This window comes from Pan paniscus, chromosome Y (genome assembly GCF_029289425.2).
Source record: "Pan paniscus chromosome Y, NHGRI_mPanPan1-v2.0_pri, whole genome shotgun sequence".
Taxonomy (NCBI): domain Eukaryota; kingdom Metazoa; phylum Chordata; class Mammalia; order Primates; family Hominidae; genus Pan; species Pan paniscus.
The window spans coordinates 17,074,158-17,095,806 of record NC_073273.2 but is presented as its reverse complement, the minus strand read 5'-3'; the positions used below and the strand labels follow the sequence as shown (position 1 = coordinate 17,095,806).

At 40.5% G+C, this 21,649-nt stretch overlaps 1 long non-coding RNA gene across 1 annotated transcript in view; it reads right to left on the bottom strand.

Moving 5' to 3' along the window:
• LOC129395728 (uncharacterized) overlaps positions 1 to 15,919 on the bottom strand; it is a 30,662-nt gene extending 14,743 nt beyond the window's left edge. The window contains exons 1-2 of the long non-coding RNA XR_008622985.1: positions 15,450 to 15,919; positions 11,196 to 11,358 (exon numbers count right to left, since the gene is read on the bottom strand). This is a non-coding gene — a long non-coding RNA (uncharacterized LOC129395728). The remainder of the gene's footprint in view (positions 1 to 11,195; positions 11,359 to 15,449) is intronic.
• Between the last annotated feature and the right edge of the window lie 5,730 nt (positions 15,920 to 21,649).

Genomic DNA, 21,649 nt, shown 5'->3' with positions numbered 1-21,649 from the left:
TTCTGTTTATGTGACGGATTATGTTTATTGATTTGCTTATGTTGAATCAGCCTGCATCCCAGGTATGAACCCAACTTGATCATGGTGAATACACTTTTTGATGTGCTGCTAGATTCTATTAGCCTTTATTTCATTGAGGATTTTTGCATCAATATTCATCAGGGAAATTGGCCTGAAATTTTCTTTTTTTGCTGTTTCTCTGCCAGATTTGGTTATCAGAATGATGCTGGCCTCATAAAAGGAGTTACGGAGGATTTCCTCTTTTTCTATAGTTTGGCATGTTTTCAGAATGAATGGTATCAGTTCCTCTTTGTACCTCTGGTAGAATTCATCCGTGAATCTGTCTAGTCCTGGACTTTTTTTTCTTTTTCATTGGTAGGCTATTAATTACTGCCTCAATTTCAGAACTTGTTATTGGTCTATTCAGGGATATGACTTCTTCCTGGTTTAGACTTGGGAGAGTGTGTGCATCCAGGAATTTATCCATTTCATCTAGATTTTCTAGTTTCTTTGCATGGAGGTATTTATAGTATTCTCTGATGGTAATTTGCATTTCTGTGGAATCAGTGGTGATCTCCCCTTTATCATTTTTTATTGTGTCTTTTTGATTCTTCTGATTTTTCTCTCTTTTCTTCTTTATTAGTCTGGCTAGTGGTCTATGTATTTGTTGATCTTTTCAAAAAACCAGCTCCTGGATTCATTGATGTTTTGAAGGGTTTTTCATGTCTCTATCTCCTTCAGTTCTGCTCTGATTTTAGTTATTTCTTATCTTCTGCTAGCTTTTTAATTCGCTTGCTCTTGTTTGTGTTCTCTTGTTCTTTTAATTTTGATGTTAGTGTGCTGATTTTAGTTATCTCCTACTTTCTGTTGTGGACATTAAGTGCTGTAAATTTCCCTTGAAACACTGCTTTAAATGTTTCCCAGAGAGTCTGGTAACTTGTCTTTTTTCACATTGGTTTCAAAGAACATATTTATTTCTGCCTTCACTTCATTATTTACCCAGTAGTCATTCAGGAGCAAGTTGTTCAGTTTCCATGTAATTGTGCAGTTTTGAGTGAGTTTTTAAATATTGAGTTCTAATTTGATTGCACTGTGGCCTGAGAAACTGTTTTTTTTTTTTTTTTTTTTTTTTTAATGATTTCTATTCTTTTGCATTTGCTGAGGAGTGTTTTACTTCAAATTATGTAGTCAATTTTAGAATAAGTGCTTTTCCTCTGAGGGTAATTGCGGCTATAGGGAGAACAAAATGTTAGCTACAAGTGGGCATCAGAATCAAGCAGAGAGGCCAAACAAATGATGATGGCTTCAACAAACATAATGGCAGAGGAGGTGATACAAACACTCATTTCATATGACTGTATAAATTGTGCTTTGCCTAAAATTACACGACAAAGAACATAAGTAATATTCAGATAATCATGTTGCGTATGTAGGTGATTTTTTATTGTTGAGAACTTTCCACTAATTTGCTTCTGGTATTTTATTTTACTCTTTTAAACATAGTTAGAATTATTTGTGCCTAAGTGTTATGTGGAACTCTTGAAGTATGTACCATGTAATATTTAATACTGTCCATCAAGTAATATGAAATTTACATGTAATAGAAAAGTATAGGCCGGGCGCGGTGGCTCACGCCTGTAATCCCAGCACTTTGGGAGGCCGAGGCGGGCGGATCACGAGGTCAGGAGATCGAGACCATCCTGGCTAACACGGTGAAACCCCGTCTCTACTAAAAATACAAAAAATTAGCCGGGCGCGGTAGCGGGCGCCTGTAGTCCCAGCTACTCGGGAGGCTGAGGCAGGAGAATGGCGTGAACCCAGGAGGCGGAGCTTGCAGTGAGCCGAGATCGCGCCACTGCACTCCAGCCTGGGCGACAGAGCGAGACTCCGTCTCAAAAAAAAAAAAAAAAAAAAAAAAAAAGAAAAGTATAATTTACACTTATAATTTAATATATGTATAAACCATATAAGCTATATAACTAATTTATAAATATAAGTATCCCTAAACATACACAATATATGTGTCTGTGTAATTTATAATTAACATATATGTATTGCATATATATGTAATTTATACATTATATATTTTAATACATGTATACTATATGTCTATATGTATTTCTAATATATATGGTTATCTTTGTTTCCACCCATTCAGGTACAGCAAAATAGTCCTGTTCTTTCCCTCTTTGGCTGTCACTGGGAACTGGTAGGCCTGGTCAGTGATACCTCAGAAGCCTGTTTATGACCCTGTTCTTGTCATCAGGACAGGTTATACATATCTTGGATTAGATGGCCTATCAAGACATCCCAGAAACCACTGGGTCGTATTTGTTCCCTACCCTGCAATTTTCCTCCTGGAGTAGAAAATAGTCCACAAAACACACTTAGCTGTAACATAGGCTCTGACACTTTGGTCTTCCATGGATTCTCAGTACAAACATGGAGAAGATTAAGCACTTCCCCAGTGAACAGAAAGCACCAGCATACTTATTCAATGTTTTTGGTTCAAATAATAGAGACTTTTTTCATGCCAAAAGACTATTACACTTTCAAAGTGGTCACCTCTCCTCAGCTAGCAAATTCCCAATGGTATGATCCTGGATTTCTCCTGTTGCCAAACCGTGGGATCATCCTGATACAGCTGAATGCTGGAGTACCCCAGAAACTGACACTTCTCAATATTTCTTTTTTTCTGGACCCCAGAACTCCCAAACAGCTATTATACCTATACCCTGGAATCTTCCTCAGAAAAAGACAACAAATTATAAATATCAAGCTGTGACTGATTCAGCAAGATCCTGGATTAATACATTAGCTAGTAAAATTAGGCTTCATACTCTACCATTAGTTAGTAGTGGTGGATCCTGGTTTCTCTTTTCAAGGGGCCTAGGTGGATCTCAAGTTCCTTCTGAGATTGATACTGGTCAGTCTCAAGTTCAATCTGTTAATGTTCTGTCTCATGGACAAATTGTAGCTAGACCTTGGCTAGAAATTACTCCTGAAGTTGCAACTTGGAAACAATTTGTGTCTTATAAAACAGGAACAGATTCAATCCAGTGAAGAGAGTATTAGACACCAAACATATCATGTAGCTCATAGAGTTAAGCCTGGTGCTAAACCATCAACTTACAACTAGATTCCACCAGTACCTTTCATAGTTACTAAAATTGAACTATGGGCTCATTCATCCCTCAGTGAAGATGGATTTCCATATCCTACAGTAACCCATATTTTTGAACCATGGTGTCAGCTACTCTTGAATGTATTTGGATCCCAAGAAACTATAGAAAAGACAGATGGATACTGGACTCTTGCGGAACCTAAGTCAACTTGGTTCTGGATTTCTTCTATACTGCATACTCCATATTCATGTGCTAAGTCAAAAGGTGACACTATTAGGTCTTGGATGCAAAATAAAACCAGTATGATCAGGCCCTCAAATCAAATGGATAGATTTAGTAACTTGAATAAACATTAGGCTATTATACTCAAACCCCTGATGCAGACATGCATCCTATTATGAACATAATTGAGCCCTTACTTCACTCTAAAGTTGACATGATCAGACCCTGGAGTCAGCCTGAAACAGCCATAGTCCAAATGTGGGCCTAGGCAGAAACTCAGTCAGGAAGACTCTTGACTTGCCTGAAAGCTGGTGCAATTAATCCATGGTTACAAACTGAAATTGAAAGAATGAGACCCTGGATTCAGCATAAATTTAAAATATTGAGACCCAGAACCCAGACTGAAGAATGGAAAAAAGAACATTGGACCCAATCAGAAAGAGATCCAGTTAGGTACTGGGCCCAAACTGGAATGGAAACAGTGGTACCTGGGCCCCAACCTGAAGATGATAAATGCAGACCCTAGAATCACACTGAAGCTGATATCAAACTTTTGTTTCAGTCTCAAGCAGAGACAGTCACACAGTGGAGAGAACCAGTAACTCTGACAGATCATCATTAGATACAGTCTGAAACTGCAACAGTGAGGTTTTGGAACCGATCTGTGACTGATAAGTTAAGAGACTGGATACATCATGAGATTATGCATTTAGACTCTGGGGTGAGGTTGAAAGTGATAAAGTTAGATCCTGGACCCAAGTTGAAGATGACACTTTGAGACACTCGATTCAGAAAGACTTTGATGTAATCAATTCCTGGGTACAAAATGAAGCTACTATATTAACACCATGCATTCAGGGAAAGTCTTGAGAATTAAATCCCTGACATAATCTGAAACTTCCACAGTGCCACTGTGGACCCAGACTGAAACTCCAACAGTAAACTCTTGGACAAATATGTTATCAGATACAGTCACAGTATGGACAAAGGCTGAATTTCAAGGATTAACATCCACCCATCTGTTGAGGAAAACTGATCCAATCATACTGTGGACTATTGCCAAATCTCCAGCAGTGAATCTCTGGACACATTCTGTATGTGATGAAGTCAAATTTTGGAACCAAGAAGAATTTCCAGCCTTATTGCCTTTGACAGAGCCTATAGCTAAGACAGTCCCACAATGGATCCAGGATAGATTTCCAGCAATGAACCCCTGGGCAAAAACTATAGCTGAAACTGTCATACCATTGACCCTTGGTGAAATGACACCAGTAAGTCCTTGGACAAAATTACAGCCTGAATATCTAGAAGGAAATACTTGGCTCCCATCTGAATTTAATCCAGTCTCATTGTGGACCATGGCTTATCTGCCAGCAGTAAAAAACTGGATACGTTTTGATACTGAAACAATAATGTTGTGAAACCAGGTTGACTTTCCAGCAATACATTCCTGGAAACAGTTGGAAACTGATATAATCACACTAGGGACCCAAGCTGAATCACTAGTGATGAATTCATGGATACACTCTCCTATATCTGATATGGTCACAATGTGTATCCAGGCTGAATCACTATTATTACATCCTTGGACACAGTCTGAAACTGATATACTCACAACATGGATTCTGGCTGAAACTCTAGGAGTAATTCCCTGGGAACAAGATATATTCCAACCATGGACCCACGCTGAACACCCACCAGTATCTTGGACTCAATCATTGATTCCGGGTAAAACAGCAGCAATGAATCCCTGGAGAGATGTTACAGCTGATATGGTCCTACCATGGAATCAGGCTGAATTTATAGTAGGAAATGCCTGGACATAGTCTGAAACTTATACAGTCACACAGGGGATCCTGAATGGTTCTCCAGCACGATATTCTTGGACACAACAAATAGCTGATGTAGACAAGCTGTGGACCAAGCCTGAATTTCCCACAATAAATCCCTGGACAAAGTCTGTAGGTGATAGTACTATACAATAGATTCAGGATGAGTCTCCAGCAATAAAACCATGGACACAGTATGTGTCTTATACAATCAAACCATGGGCCCCAGATGAATCTTCAGCAGTAAATCTCTGTACACACCCTGAATCTGATAGCATTATCCTGTGGACACAAGCTGAGTCTCCAATGGTAAATCTGTGCACAGAGGCTGCAACTTCCAAAGTCACACCATGGGCCCAGGCTGTATCTCCAGCAGTAATTCCATGGACACAGCCTATACCTTCCATAATCGTACCTTGGACCCAGGTTGAATGTCCATCAGTAAATACCTGGACAATGTCCATAGCCAATACCATCACACTATGGAACCGGGCTGAATAAATAGCGGGATATCCATGGATACTGCCATGGGCTGCTACTATCACACTATGCACAGTCTGAATCTGCAGCAGGAAATCTTTGGACACAGCCTATATATGACACAGACACTCCATGGCGTAAGGCTGAATCTTCAGCAGTAGTGTACTGGACAGAATCTGTAGCTGATACACACACACCATGAACTCAGTTTGAAGTAAAGTTTACAGTTTTTAACAGTAAAGCCTTGGATCCAATCTGTATCTGATACACTCATACCCTGGACCCAGGCTGAGTCTTCAGCAGAAAAACATTTGACACAGGCAAGAGCTTATACAATCAAATGATGGAACTAAGTCAAATCACCTGCCATAAATCTCTGGAAACAATATGAAACCAATATGTTCACGTGGTGGACTGAGGCTGAATCTCCAAAAGTTTTGAGGAAACCAGCCCCACACTGCCTGGCAGGTACCCCGAATCCAGTGGAGACAAAGGAATTAGTCCAACGGAGACAAAGGAATTAGAAAGAGACAGAATAAGAGTTTAAAAGGTGGGTTCAGGGGACCAGAGCATCGGACACTTGCAAATGGCATGGAGCTCTCGGCCTCCACCTAATTTATTAGTTTACAAGCTCCTTGTTCTTAGGGCAGATGGGAGGGGGAGGAAGGGAATGAGGAAAAGGTTTAATCCGTGAAGGAGAACTTGTGAGTCATTCAATAAAATGTATAGCAGTGGCAGTTTCTGTGAATTTCCTTGAGCAAAGGCATGTGTCTAAACGACTTAAGATCTTTAACTTATTGAGACTGAAATGGGTGGGAGTGGATTTCAGGAGAAGCCAAGATGTTTGATTATACTCCACTTCTTCAAGGGAGTGTTATTTCCCCGAGCAACCTGTGGCATTCTGCTGAGCTCTTATGCTCTCAGGGCATAAAGACATGAAGGCAATAAGGAGACTTTTCTCCTTAGAGGCTGCCCACGTCTCTCCATGGGTGTCTTACACAGGAGAGACCAACTTATCTGGCATTCCAGAAACTCTCTTTCTCATGTGTCTTCCTTCTTTGTCTCTATTATTATTTTTTTATTAGAACTGCCATTGCTATCATTCATGCTCTCTGGCTTCTCTCCCAAGGCACCCTCTGCATCTATAGACTAAAAACAAACAGCATAAACAGACACAAACCAAAATAAAGTTTGCAATTGTTGATCTACCTATGGTGTTCATCCACTTTAAAGGATTACTCTTAGAAAGGCCATCAGTGGCTCCAGCAAGAATATCAGCTCCAGACAACAGGCTTAGGTGAGCCTGAGGTGTCTCGAAAAGTTGTTTTTTTCAATTTAGCAATATCTAGTGTTAAATTGTCTTCTTTTCCAGGTAGGTTATGTCTAATCATCTCCTAATGGTGTTCAGTGGCATTATAAGAGCTAGGAGTAATACGAAGATCAGAAATATTCCAATCACATTGCATTTGAATTCTATGCTCCATAGAATCTGATCTCCCATCCAAACTACTGTTTGATGGAGATCATTAATTTGATTTGCCAATTTTTGATCTATTTGGCTTTGGGAATGCCAAAGCTTAGAATAATTTTTCTGCCAACTATCCACAAAGCCCACAGTTTGAATAGAAGAGTGCAAAGCAACACCAGCAGCAGCAGCAGCAGTAGCTGTGACAGATATAAGGCCCATGATCACAGCTATTAAAGTAAATATGAACCTCTTTGATCTATTAAGTATTCTGTTTAGCACTTCAGTGATACTATGTATGGAGGGAGAGGCCTCCGAAGGTCTATTGAGGGAAACAGGTATCCAAACTCCTTCTCAAGACTTAACCAGTAAAATGCTATTATCTTTATTAAAGGTAGAATTAATGCAGGTAAAAAGATGACAGTTGAAGCATGGTATGGTTTGAGAGTCAGGTAGGATATTAATTTTTCCCACTGCCAATATAAAAGGAGGTTTAACACAACGCTGCAAATGCACTGTCTAGTTAGAGGTCATGGCTACAACAAATCGAAGTTTTTTACTATGGTTCTCTGTTTTATATTCTCCTTTCCAAATCTGAATTGGGATTTGAGCCATCATTAATTTCCACAATTCTGGATTCTCTGGACTTAGAATTGGATCAATCATTTTTGGGCTTGGAGGAGCCATACCATTCTCCTCCCACTTAATAGTGTAATTTGTTTCAATTCTTCTGTATAATTTTGGTGCATTATCTGGGTAGTCATTTGCAAAAGGAGTCTCTCTACAATCGTCATGCTGTCCAGTACAATTTACTGCAAAGTGTCCCATAGGGGCCCAATCAATGATGATTCCATAGGAATTATTTTGCAGTACAGCACTGCTACTTGCAATACAAGCTTCCCAGGTTAGAACCTCTAGTTTTCAGACTATTGAGTGGCCTGCCTACGCAGGGCAGGACTTCTTATTAGGTTTAAATTTATTAATCTGGTGATGCGTCATAACATAGCCATGCTCAAGGTATTTAATAGGGTCCAAACATTGAAATGTCCTTCCACTAAATACATGAATAGAGGCTTTTGATGAATTATGTGCAGGAACATAAGCCATCCAGCTTCGTTTATCAGAATTTAAACATCCTGCTGCCAGCCCCAGACAGATGAGAGTAAAGCAATAACCAATGGAAACACTCATTAACATTCCTTCCTCTTCTGGATGAGTAGGACCTTGGTTATCTGCTGGTCCAGGCATCCAGACACTATCATTAACATAAACCTCCACTGGGTCAACTAACCATGTTAACAGGCCTAATCAGTGGTGAGAGTGGAATGTAGGCCCAATAAGTGTAATTTTGATCTGCCCCTTTGCAGGGAGACTCACCACCAAGGAGATTACCACCGTCATAGCTACCATTAGATTACTGGTGGTCAGCGGCTTGTTCTGAGACCCCAGGTTCTCTTCTGCAATGTGAGTTAGTCTCTTAATCTGGCCCCAGGTTGGTGGAGTTGACGTGGCTAGTTTCACTTGTTTCCATGTGCCCAACAGAGATGTTCATCTGAGCCATCTGATCAACTGTGGGTGCAGGAACATTCCAAGGTCTTTTTCTCTTCCTTGGACTCTGGCTCATGGCACAGCTTAAGATGTCTTGTGGGTACCCAGACAGGAAGCTGATTCTCTCCTGGTGAGATGCAAGCAAATCCTCGAGCCTAACAAGACCCACTGGGGCCTTTTGTTTAGGCCAGTTTTTTTGGCTGTTGTTAAAGAGCTATCATCGACACATCTGCTCCTGTGTTGACCAGACCCTCAAATTATTTTCCTTGAATAAACCATAAAAATAAGTCTATTGTCAGACACTCGATTTACCCAATAGACAGCCTTGCTTGCTGAATTTGTGCTTCCAAATCCTCCTGTTCTTTTTTCTGAGCTTTCTCCTAACTTAACATATGGTAAAAGTAACAGTTGAGGTATTCTGTCACCTGGATTAGCACTGCAGGGAACAGTGGAGGAGAAAACAATTTGAATTTCTCCCTGGCAATCAGAGTCCACTACTCCAGTATGTACTTGAATTCCCTTTATGTTTAAGGTGGATCTTCCCAGTATAAGTCCCACTGTGCCATTTGGCAATGGGCTGTAAACTCCCATTGGGACCTTCCTAGGAGGCTCCCCAGGAAGGAGGGATACAGGTTCAGTACAGAATAAAACTACTGCCCCGCTTCTAGCTGTGGAGGGAGATAATTGCTGTACATTTGTACAGGGATAGACTGGGCCGGGAAGACTCCATTTGGAGTCGGGGACATCCCATCCTGAATTGGGAATGCCCCATTTTGAATCGGGGCCAGGGGCTGGCCCCTCTCTCCATTTCCCAGCAAGGGCTGTCTGCTGTTATCAAACTTTGAAAGACATTGATTAGCTCAGTGTTTACTTTTTTACATATGGGACAGGTTCCTGGTACCCTGCTTTTTCCTCCTGAGTTTTGCCTTTTTTGACTCTTTGTACACTCTCTTTTTGTATGTCCTGTCTGCCCACAGTTATAGCAAGATCCAGGGAACACTCGTGTGCTTTTTGTTACCTTTAGTTCATCCATTGCCTGAGCTAGGAGGCTGGCCTTATGTAAGTGCCCCACAATGCCATGGTAGGCTTTAATCTATTCACTTAAAGATTTTTCCTCATTTAGATCTGCCTTTCCCTTAATAGGTCTAATTGCTGCCTGACATTCTGTATTAGCATTTTCATAAGCAAGCAGCTGAATGATCCCTTTCCTGGCATGAGAATCCTAAATACCCTTTTGAGCCATGTCTTGCAAATGGGCGATAAAATCTGGATAAGTCTCCCTTGGACCCTGTTAAACTGAGTTAAAAGAAGGATAAGTAGTACCAGGGTTGTGATTTTTTTCCCAGACTCAGGCACATCGTTCTGAGCTGATAAGCAGCCTCATCACCCATTACTATCTGTTGATTTAGAGTACCCCATGCCTGTCCGATTCCAAGCAATTGATCAGATGTGATATTAACAGAGGTTGGGTTTGAGCATTTCTGCATGCCTGATTTGTTGCTTAATCTGTCCACCAGGTTTTAAATTGGAGAAATTCAGAGGGGGACAGGGTGGATCAGGCTAATGACTCCCAATCTATAGGTATTAAACGCCAGTTATAAGCCACAGATTGTAACGAGGAATGAATATAAGGATAATTTGGCCCATATTGTCCAATTGCTTGCTTTAAAGACTTTTAATATTTTAAGAGGAAATGGCTCCCAGCATGCTTGAGCATGTTCTCTGGGCTCCTCAGCTGGAGAAATAATTACCAGAAACTGCCAAGCATCCGAATTCCCCATTTCTTGTGCCTGGTGAATGGACGCCTGTATTGTCCCTGCGCCATAATTTGTATTTGGACTAGCTCGCAGTATTCCTCCGCCATAATTAACAGGCAGGTAAGCCTGGATCATTCCCTCCCCTTACTTGGCTGTTGGGCAAGCCTGAAGCTTCCCATTGCCACAGTTACTGGAAGGGAGTGCGATAATGGGAGCTGCAAGCCGCGTCGCAGGCTCCTGTTCCAAAAATACCTAAGACTAAAGTTGGAGTGGCCATTCCGGACCTTCCCCTAAAGGCGCAGTAGGTAGCACTGTTTCTTTCATAAGTTTTTGGAGGTTAGGATATATAACTTCCCATTTCTCCCCCTTTTTAAAACTAGACTGTGACAGTTCACTTTGCTGATTAGCAGACTCCTGATTATTAAACTTTTCTACGTCATCCTGAAACTTCTCCTCCTCCTCCTCAGTGTGGAAAGGCTGCAGTGCTGTTTAAATTGCTGACCACACAGACCAAGTGGAGAAGGGCCCTCTTGTTGTGATTAAGTCTGATCCTACCTTGTCCCAATCTTTTACATCCATGTTTCCATATTCCAGGAACCAAGAAGAATACTTTTCTACGAGATGGAACAAAGATGTAAGATTTTGGGTATTCACAATTACCCCTCCGTGGCACAATAACTGCTGCACCAGGCTTAATTAACAAACTTACTCTCAGCCTGACTCATATTTTCCCTAGGTTACCCTGGAATTCTCCGAGCGCCCTACTTACCTGTAGAGCTTGAAGTGAAAACATATTCAGGTGTCCTTTGTCAGTCGTCCTCCACTTTGCACGCTCTGGCGTTCCTTCACTGGATTATTTGTAGGGATTATGGGGAGCCCCGCGTTGGCCACCAGATGTTGGGGAAACCAGCCCCACACCAGCTGGCGGTTACCTCGAGTCCGGCAGGTACCCCGAGTCCGGCGGAGATAAAGAATTAGAAAGAGACAGAATAACAGTTCAAAAGGCTAGTCCAAGGGACCAGAGTGTCAGACTCTTACTCATAGCCTGGAGCTCTCAGCCTCCACCCAATTTATTGGTTTACAAGCTCTTTGTTCTTAGGGCAGGCGGGAGCGGGAAGAAGGGATGAGGAAAAGGATTAATCAGTGAAGGAGAACTCGTGAGTCGTTCAATAAGATGTATAGCAGTGGCAGTATCTGAATTTCCCTAGCAAAAGCGTGTGTCTAAACTGCTTAAGACCTTCAATTCATCGGGACTAAAATGGGTAGGAGCAGATTTCAGGAGAAGCCAAGATGTTTGATTTTACTCCACTGCTTCAAGGGAGTGTTATTTCCCCAAGCAACGTGTGGCATGCCGCTGAGCTCTTATGCTCTCGGGGCATAAAGACATGAAGGCAGTAAGGACACTTTTCTCCTCAGATGCCACACATGGCTCCCCATGGGTGTCTCACACAGGGGAGACCAATTCATCTGGCATTCCTGAAACTCTCTTTCCCACAAAAAGTAAATGATTGGACACAGCCCATACCAGCTACAGTTATACCACCAAACCAAGCTGAATCTGTAGGAGTAAATCCCTCCACAAATCTTGAAACAGAAATTGTCATACTGTGGACCCAGGCCCATTCTAAAATCAACAATCCCTGCACATACACTCTATTTGATAGAGTGACACCATTGGCTAAGAATGTTTGTGTAGCAGTAAAACAACAGAGATAGTCTAAAACTAAAATAGTCACATCATAGACCCAGGATCTGTTGCCAGGAATAAATCCATTAACAGTGGCTGAAACTGGTATAGTCACACTGCAGTACATGGCTGTATCTCTAGTAATGATTCCCAGGAGAGAGGCTTTATCTGATACAGTCATAATACGGACACAGACCAAACCTCCAGCAATCACTTTCTGGTTACAATCTCTACCTGATGCAGGCAAACTATAGACCCAAATGAAATATCCATCAGTAAACACTTGGAACGAGGCTGAATTTCAAGCTGTAAATTCCATGATGGAGTCTAAGTCTCCAGTTGTAAATAGCTGGACAGATCCTGAATCTCCAGCCCCAAGTCCTCTGCTATAGGCCGAGACTGATATAGTCATACCATGGACCCAGACTCAATCTTTAGCAGTAAATGCTTGGTCAAAGCCTGTTGCTGATACACTCATACTGTATACAGCCTGCAACTCTATCATTAATCTTCTTTTCACAAAGTTTACATGGTACACTGAAAGCTTGTACTGAAACTAAATGTCTATCATTAAATACCTGGACAGAGGCTATAGCTTCCATAGATATACCCTGGACCCAGGCTGAATTTCCAGCAATAAATCCCTGGACAGAGCCTGTTTTTCATACAGCTACAATTTGGGCACAGGCTGTATCTGCAACAGTAAAGGCCTGGGCACAGCCTTCATCTAATACAACCAGATTATGGTCCCAATCTGAATCCGCAGCATTAATTGCATGGATACTGCCTGTATCTGACACATACATAGGATTGATCCAATTTGAATCTTCAGCAGTAAATCCCTGTATATTGCCTATGTCTAATACATTATCATTGTGGACCCAGCCTGTATCTCTAGCAGTCAATTCGTGGATAGAAGCAATAGTTTCCACAGTCACACCATGGACCAAACCTTTTTTTCTAGCAACAAATCCCTGGACACATCCTGTATCTGATATAGTTGCACTTTGGACCCAGGCTGAATCTTCTGCAGTCATTACCTCCACACAGCCAGTTTCTGACAAAATTATACTGTGGCTGCAGGCCCAGTCTCCAGTAGGAATTATCTGGACACAGACTGTATCTGATATACTTATATTATGGAACTACGAGGAATATTCAGCAGAAAACCCAGAGGCATGGGCTGTAGTTTCCTCAGTGTTACCATGGACCTAGCATATCCCTACAGCAGGAAAAACCTGGAAACTACCTGTGTCTGAATCAATCACTCCGTGATCCCAGTCTGAGTCTCCAGTAGTAAACACAACCTTTGATCCAAGATAAAAATCAAGAGTCTATTTTATGGACACATCATGAAATTGAATGTATCAGTGAATGGACTTTGCCTGAATTTGGAACACTTATATCCTGGATAGTGCCTGGGCCTCCAGCAGCAAAACCATGGTCCCAACCTGAAGCTCTAGTTATAGAACTTTGTTTAAAACTGGAACAGAAAAAATAAAACCTTGGGTTCACCAGAATTTCAAACACTGAGCACATTTACTCCCTTTGGACCTGGTAAAATAGCATCCTGGGCCAAACAGAGAACTACAACTTTAATAACATGGATCCAATCCAAAAGGGATGCCTTCTTCCCATATACACCATCTGAAGTAGGTACAATAAGATCCACAACAATTTCTGAAGCCGTAATAGCAAAATATGGATCCAGACTGAAGCAGGCACAATCCACCCTTGGACTCAAGCTAGAACTAATACAATCAGACCTTTGACTCATGCTGAATTTCAAGCAGTCAGACTCTGGACCCTGTCCTTGTCTGATACGCTACTGTATCAGACTGAAATACAGGCAGCAAAATGCTTGACCATGCCTGATATTAATATTCTGAGTGCTTGGCTTCAGACCCAAAATTATGTAAGAAGAAATGGTACTCAACCTTACTCTCAAACAGTTACTACCTGGATGCAGCCGTAATCCACCCATGGAACCAATCTGAAAAGAATGCAGTCAGACCCTGGACCCAGTCTGAAGGTGATGTTATCCAACCTTGGACCTATGCTGAAACCAATACTGTCAGACACTGGACCCATTCTGAAACTGATAAAATAAAACAATGGACTGAGCCTGAATCTCAAGCAAGTAGGACCTGGCCTGAGACAGCTATGTTGATATGTTTGTCCCCAAAACGATGCAGTTTGACCCTGGACCCAACTTGAATCTCAAGCGTCACACTCCTGGACCCACAATCAAATTAGCATAAATTACTCTTGGATTTAGCATGCACCTGCTGCAATCAGACCATGGACTTACTCTGGAATTCATCCCTGGACCCACCATGAAACCAATAGAGTGATAAGATACTGGTTCCAGACTCAAATAAATTCAATGAGATACTGGAACCAACCTGAAACTGAAGTATTCCAAATTTGGACTGTAAGCCAAGGAATAAAACCCTGTAACATGACTGAAATTGATACAGTCACATCTTGCTTACAGCCTCAATGTGATACAGTTAAATCCTGAATTCATCCTGAAAGTCAGCCACTTTCTCCCTGGCCCCAGACTGAAGTTGGTATATTTTGTCCCTGGACTCAGCAAAGAGCTGCTACATATCAAACATGGACCCACCCTGAAACCCAAGCAGTGAGACCCTGGAACAAGCAGGAAACTGATATAGTCAGATCTTTGTTTTACATTCAGGTGCATAAAGGCAGCTCATAGGCTTATTCAAAATCTCAAATACTCAGTTCCTCGATCCAGCCTGACATTGATATAATTCACAATTTTATTCAGTCTGAAACTTTGGTTCTAAGATTCTGGCCCAAGGTTCTACCTGCAGTAGTCAAACCACGGATCTTGCTTAAAGGAAGAACACTCATATCTTGGATACTGCCTGTAACCCAAGCAGACACAGACTGGATCCAGTCTGAAGCTGATATTATTGAATCCCTTGTGGATTTTAAAGGTGGCAAAGTGAGAACCTGGATCTAGCCTGAAACAAAAATACTAAGACCCAGAACCCATTATAAGGCTAATATAATTGCATCATTTTCTCCTCCTGAAATTGAGCTGAATGGAGAAACACTATTAATGAGTCATTTTGTCTCCTTGTCTAAACGTGTAACCTTTTTGCCAGTAAAAACAGTTTCTTTCCCAGATCAGTATTTAATAGCTTTGTTAACTGAGATAACTGCCACAGAAAGCCAGGATAAAATCAATTCTCTCCAACCAAGCCAGCTTAAAAGCATTTGGCTTCCTGGAAGAGTTGTTTACCAGCACTATGGAAGGAAATTAAAAATTATCAAGATAAAAGAAAGCCCTGAAGTCCCAGCTACCTTTCTTGTCTCTCTTTCTTCCTCCTTTTTCTTTCTTCTTTCTTGTTCTTTTCCATCTCCATGTACACTGTGTTCTTCTTAAGTCTTTTCTTCTTGTACATTCCCTTCATTCTGCATTTTCCCATCTTGCTCAGTTTTTTCTCCTCTGGTCTCCTCTCCTATTCTTCTTTCCATAGCCTTTTCTGCTAATCCTCTTCAGAAAATATCTTCCTCAACATTTACTGAAGAGTCCATTCTTTCTCAATCTTTTTCATCCTTGCATGCTGCTCCAGCCACACTTTTAATAAAACACCCTCTCCTGATGCCTGGATCTCAATCTGGACCCAAGCCTGTACAACAACCTCTTAGGCATTCAGAACGCAATGTTTCCCTGGATGAGTGTCAACTAGCTGTGATCTGGAAAGAGAGTTTACAGGCTTACTGGCTCTTCAAGACAGGTGTTATTTCTCATGAAACCACAGGCACCTTTAGTCTAGTCGTATGTTTGAGTTAATATACTTGGTACGAAGACTCTTGTTGAAGCCTAAAACCAGAGTTTGTAAGATAAGAGGTTATGTTCTCAGACCTTTGCAAAACCAAAATGTATGTTATTATATGAATCAGCAGAGATGTCTAAATATGAACAGAATATCTTATTTTTGCCAAACAAGATTTATGAACTATGTTTTATGAACACAATTCTATTCAGAGAACAGTATTTTAAAGATAGTCTTACTTCTTAGAAATGTTTTCTTATTTCCACTTGAGGTATGTACACATAGATACACACTGTTGGATAATAGTATTATATCTTGGATATAAATAATAAGATATATAACATATGTACTGTATTATTTGAAGGGAAAATATGGAGATAACCTCTGTAGTTTATCTAAAATTGTTGGATGAATAATGTACATTTCCAAATATTTTCTCAGAATTGAAGATACTGAATTTCCAAGCATATTCCTAAAAACCTAAAATTAGATTTTAGAAATAGGAGACTAGTAACACTAATCTCACTCTGTTCCACAGGTTTATTCCTTCTGCAGAGTATGGGTTACGCCCTGGCCATGTCCCCCTCTTTCCCAACTGCTGGGAGGCAAAAATTGGTGAATTTCCTTGGATAGTTTCCTGCAACTGTCTTTCTCTCATTTCTGTGCTGGCTCCATACTAAATGAACAGTGGATCCTTACCACAGCTAGATATGGCAATTTTATGTAAGTCTGAGTAATTCATTTCAAGATTAAGATATCATTATAAAGCAATTACAACATTGAGATTGTTAATGAATATCTTTCTCTTTGTGTGTCTGTGTCTGTGTGTGAGAGAGAGACAGAGAGAAAGAGAGATGGAGACAGGGTCTTGCTCTTTTGCCCAGGCTGCAGTGCAGTGGCATGATTCACATTAGCCTCAAATTCCCAAGATTAAGGGATTCTCCCACCTCTGCCTCCTCAGTACATGGGACCACAGGCATGCACCACTGATTCTGGCTAATTTTTTTTCATTTTCTCCAGAAAGAAAGTCTTACCATGTTGCCCACCTGGTCTCAAGTGATCCTCAAAAATAGTTTATAAAGTAGTATTTGTACTTTAGTGCTTACCTGGACTTCATCTGATTCACATGATGTACAGGGCTTATTCCAATTGAAATGTGGAAATAATAAGACTTTTTCTTGATTTTTTCCCCAGAAAAAGCTCAGGAGCGCTGGCCCTGGTCCAAATGGGGCTTAGTCATCTTCTGGATTCTGCCTAAGCTTAGACAGTCAGGATTGACAGTGCCATACCCTTCCTAGGTCTCAAGGGACCCCTGGGTTGATCTTCCCGAGGCAGCCACAACATTTTCAACCCCTGGTCCTTCCTGTATGCCCAGAGGAAAGTCTGGAATGGAGTAAATTTATACAACTATGTGACTATTAGCTACCTAGTTGGTCCCTTATGAGGGGTGACTAATGAAGAAGACAATGGCATGGAAGAGAAGTATGTTTGGGAAAAGAATATTATCCTCTCTTGAATAATAAAAAAAAATTGTCTTTCTCTTCACTATGTTTCTCTCTCTAATCTAAGCTAAATTTGAAAACAAACAAACAACCACAAACACCTCTTCTCTGTTTTTCTTCAGAAAGTCCTAGAATTCAGCAAAAAAAGCACCCAAGCATTCTACAAATAGCACTTGTGTCCAATTTTGCCCCAAGTTGAATGAATTCACTTTTTGTATGGTGGCCAAGAAAGCTATGTGGGAGGCTGGCTGTAAGGTACAAATTCATGGGGTGTGAATACCAGAGAGAAAGAGAAATATCTTGAACAACAAAAGTTACTTCTGGCCCTCCTTCAAAATATTGATTGATATCTTGTCTCTTGTTTTTTGCAGGGTGACCTGAGAGCACCTTTGGTGTGCCAGCGACAGCAAAAGGACACTTGGGTGCAAGTGGGAATCTTGTTACTTTGAGGAGCATTGCACAAAGCCCTGTGTCTTCAGCCAAGTGCACCCTTTCCTTTTCTGGCTCCAGGGAGTGACATGGCCTAGCCATGCACCCTGGCACCATCAAGGACACATGACTACCTCTGCTTCCATGTCCCTTTCAGTCTCTACCTCTACAAATGCCTTGGCTTTTACCTCCACTGCTAGTGCTTTCCGGCCACACTTCATCTTTCTGCCACAGCCTCAGAGTAAGGCTCAAAAACTTGGTAGGAGAAGTAAAGGAAGAAGAGAATGGAAATAGAAAAGAATAGAGGGAACAAGAGTGGAGAGAAAGCTCTTCCTGAGAAATGCTTGAAAAAATTATTTTCCTTATGGCTCACATAGCCATTTCATACTTGATATATGATTCAATTTCCATAGTATCCCTACAGATTACTCTATGCTATAGATCAAATAACATGATTATTATAATTATCTTAAATGCGTATTCTGATAGTAGATAAGTACAATGGATTGATCAATTTCTCATGGCAAAAGATGAATAGGGCTAACATTAAGACACACTCTCCTAACACAAAGACATTTCCTTACCACCATGCAGTACCTGACACTTGTAATATAGTTATTTAAAATTAAGTTTGTTTTAAGTTAAAGATATTATGATGTTTGGAAACAGCATAGTAGTTGATAAGTAATGTGTTTTAGGTGCTAGTGTACTAGACTATATTACAGTGCGACTATCAGGTTCCCCCTTCCCTTGGCTATCAGAAAACTTATCATCAGATTAGCAATGTCTATTTCATGTTACTGTACTTCACCTATTTCCTTGGAAATTGAGTGATCTCTTTTGGTCTCATGTATTAAATGTGCACTTAACTGCAGCTATTTTATAGCTACCACCTATTGCCAAAGCTACAGTAAATAATACTTTAAAACATAAAGGAGGCCATAATTATTTGCTTACATCCTCCAAAGTCTAATTCAAAGACAGCTACACTTAAGATCTTAGTTATGCTTCTAATTTCATCTATACTTCCTTACCCCTTCTATAGACAGGTCATCTTCACCATTTTTATCTCTCTCTCTATATATTAATGAGCATTGCTTCAACTCAGTTTTCTGAGGAATTCTAAAATACTTTTAAAAATATGAGCTCTTTCCTGAACCTCAAACTTAAATTTTCTATTTAAACTATTGGTTTGATATCTCACTAAGATTATAAGTTTAGGAAGATAAGCCCCCTCCAATTTAGAGACAGCTGCCTTATCTCCAAATTTTTCCTTATCTATCTAATATCTTCAAATCATTGTATTTTTTGTGGCCTATCTGCTTCAATGACTTCTAAGTAGCTAAAATCATAGATATACAAATATTGCAGTGGGAGAGAAAGCTGGAATGGCTCCCAATATTTTGATTAAAGAAATTTAAGCTAGGATATAAAGAAACTATGACCTTGGAAAGATAATAACAGGAATACTTTTTTTCAAGGAAAATGCATAAACACAATAGAGGTAGAACTTTGTCTTCGCTAGTCGTATTTAACAATGCTGACTCAGTTAGCAGAAATAGGAGGGATTTAAAACTTTAAAAATCATCTACAGTTGGCAATTCTATTCAAATCAGCACAATTAGGCTATTTTTCTCCTCAGCTTTGGCAGATCGGATTGCTCTGCAATATGCTATGCCTTGGCAAGCTGTGATCATCAGCCATGGAAGTGATTTCTGCTGTGGTTCCATAGTTAGCCACTGTTGGATTCTCACAGCTGCCCACTGTGTCAGGAACATGTAAGTTTGTGCCTGCCTCTTCCCATACCCTATAATTCATTATCCCATAAATACATTGCTGAAGGTTTCTCTGTCCAAATTCACTTCTATCATGTATGACCATCTGGCATATACAGATAACATTTTTGGTTTAGGCTAAAAATAAATTGTCTCACTGTGTTTGGCTTACTAGTACCTCTGTTAATTAATTCCTCTCCTAATCCCATTGTCTGTGGGCTCTTTATTCATAGATTTCTGATTTCTCTGAAGATAAGCTAGGTACCTTGTGTATCATGACTAAAGAAATATGCTGGAAAGCCTGATGTAGGCTTAAGGTGCTGGTTTTCTAATGAATGTACTATAATAAATTTTTGCCTGTGCACACAGGAATCCTGAAAACACTGCTGTGATTCTGGGCCTGAGGCACACTGGCACACCACTGAGAATTGTGAAGGTGTCTATCATGCTATTTCATGAGAGATTCCGGTTGTTGAGTGGGGTAGAAAGAAATGATCAGGCTTTGCTACTCCTCCAAGATGTCTAGACTCCCATTCGGCTCTTAGCACAGTTGGGCTATCTGAAAAACCTGAATAATTCAGAATGCTGGCTGTCTGGGCCACAAATTATTATACCAGGTCAGCAGTTACTTTTCATATTAGGGTAGCAGCTCTAAAAAAATGAGGTTCATATTTTTAATATTATGGTTCAAGGAATAACTATAATCACAATTGTATCCATTACTAATTATAAGATATTTAATCCACATAAAGGACCCACTAGGAGATTTGTTTTTGTTTTATAAGATGATGGTCCTGATAATAACTTCACAGGATTTTAGATCTGAAAACAATTATATGAGGATCTTTCTATGTATAGTCAATTTCGTAAACCAAAATAGAGATGATTTGCTTTCTAACTCTTTGCTCACTTCAACACAAAGGAAAATGAAGCTTTTTTTGGTTTTATTTTGTTTTTAACCTCTTTATGAAAATGAAGCTGAACTTGACTTGGAATTTGGAATTCCATAAGTAAAATTTACTTGTTAATTTTGAAGAGTGGCATTTAAAAAGTGAGTAAAGGGTGATGATGCTGTCCGCAGTGACTCACTCCTATATTTCCAGCCTTTGGGAGCTTGAACTAGGAGAACCCTTTGGGCCCAGGAATGTGATAGCCACTTGGGCAATATAGCAAGACTTCATCACTAAACAGCAACAACAACAAATAGGCTGGTGTGGTGTTGCACACGTGTAGTCCCAGCTACGTGGGAGGCTGAGACAGGAAGATAGCTTGAGACTAGGAGATTGAGGCTGCAGTTTGTGAAGATTGTGCCAATGCACTCCAGTCTGGGTGACCAAGCAAGAACTTGTCTCAAGAAAAAAGCGGGGGGCTGGCGTGGTGGCTCACGCCTGTAATCCCAGCACTTTGTAAGGCTGAGGCCAGTGAATCACCCGAAGTCAGAAGTTTGAGACCAGTCTGACCAACATGAGGAAACCTCATTTCTGCTAAAAATACAAAATTAGCCAGGAGTGGTGGTGTGTGCCTGTAATCCCAGCTACTCAGGAGGCTGAGGCAGGAGAATTGCTTGAACCCAAGAGGCGGAGGTTGTAGTGAGCCGAGATCAGGCCACTGCATTCCAGACTGAGTGACAGAGCGAAACTCCATCTCAACAACAACAACAACAACAACAACAACAACAACAACAACAAAGTCACTAGAAAGAGAATGAAATTGATAAATGTGCAGTGTAAAATGTTAATGGTGAGAAAATAAACTGAATATCTTTGTATGTTATACATACAAGTTTAAAGTAATGAGGAGACAGTGATAAGACAGATCATGGTCTTACCTCAATACTTAGTGATTAAATGTAACATATGTTCTTTAGAATAGTTATAGTCCATTTGTCTTTCTAGGAGAGACCGATGAGAATCCAGAAATGTTAAAGATGCAAGTGATGGAAGCTTCCAGCTGTGCCCACCTGTACCCTGGCATAGGCAGTTCCATTGTTTGCTTCATTACTCAGACCAAAGACTCTA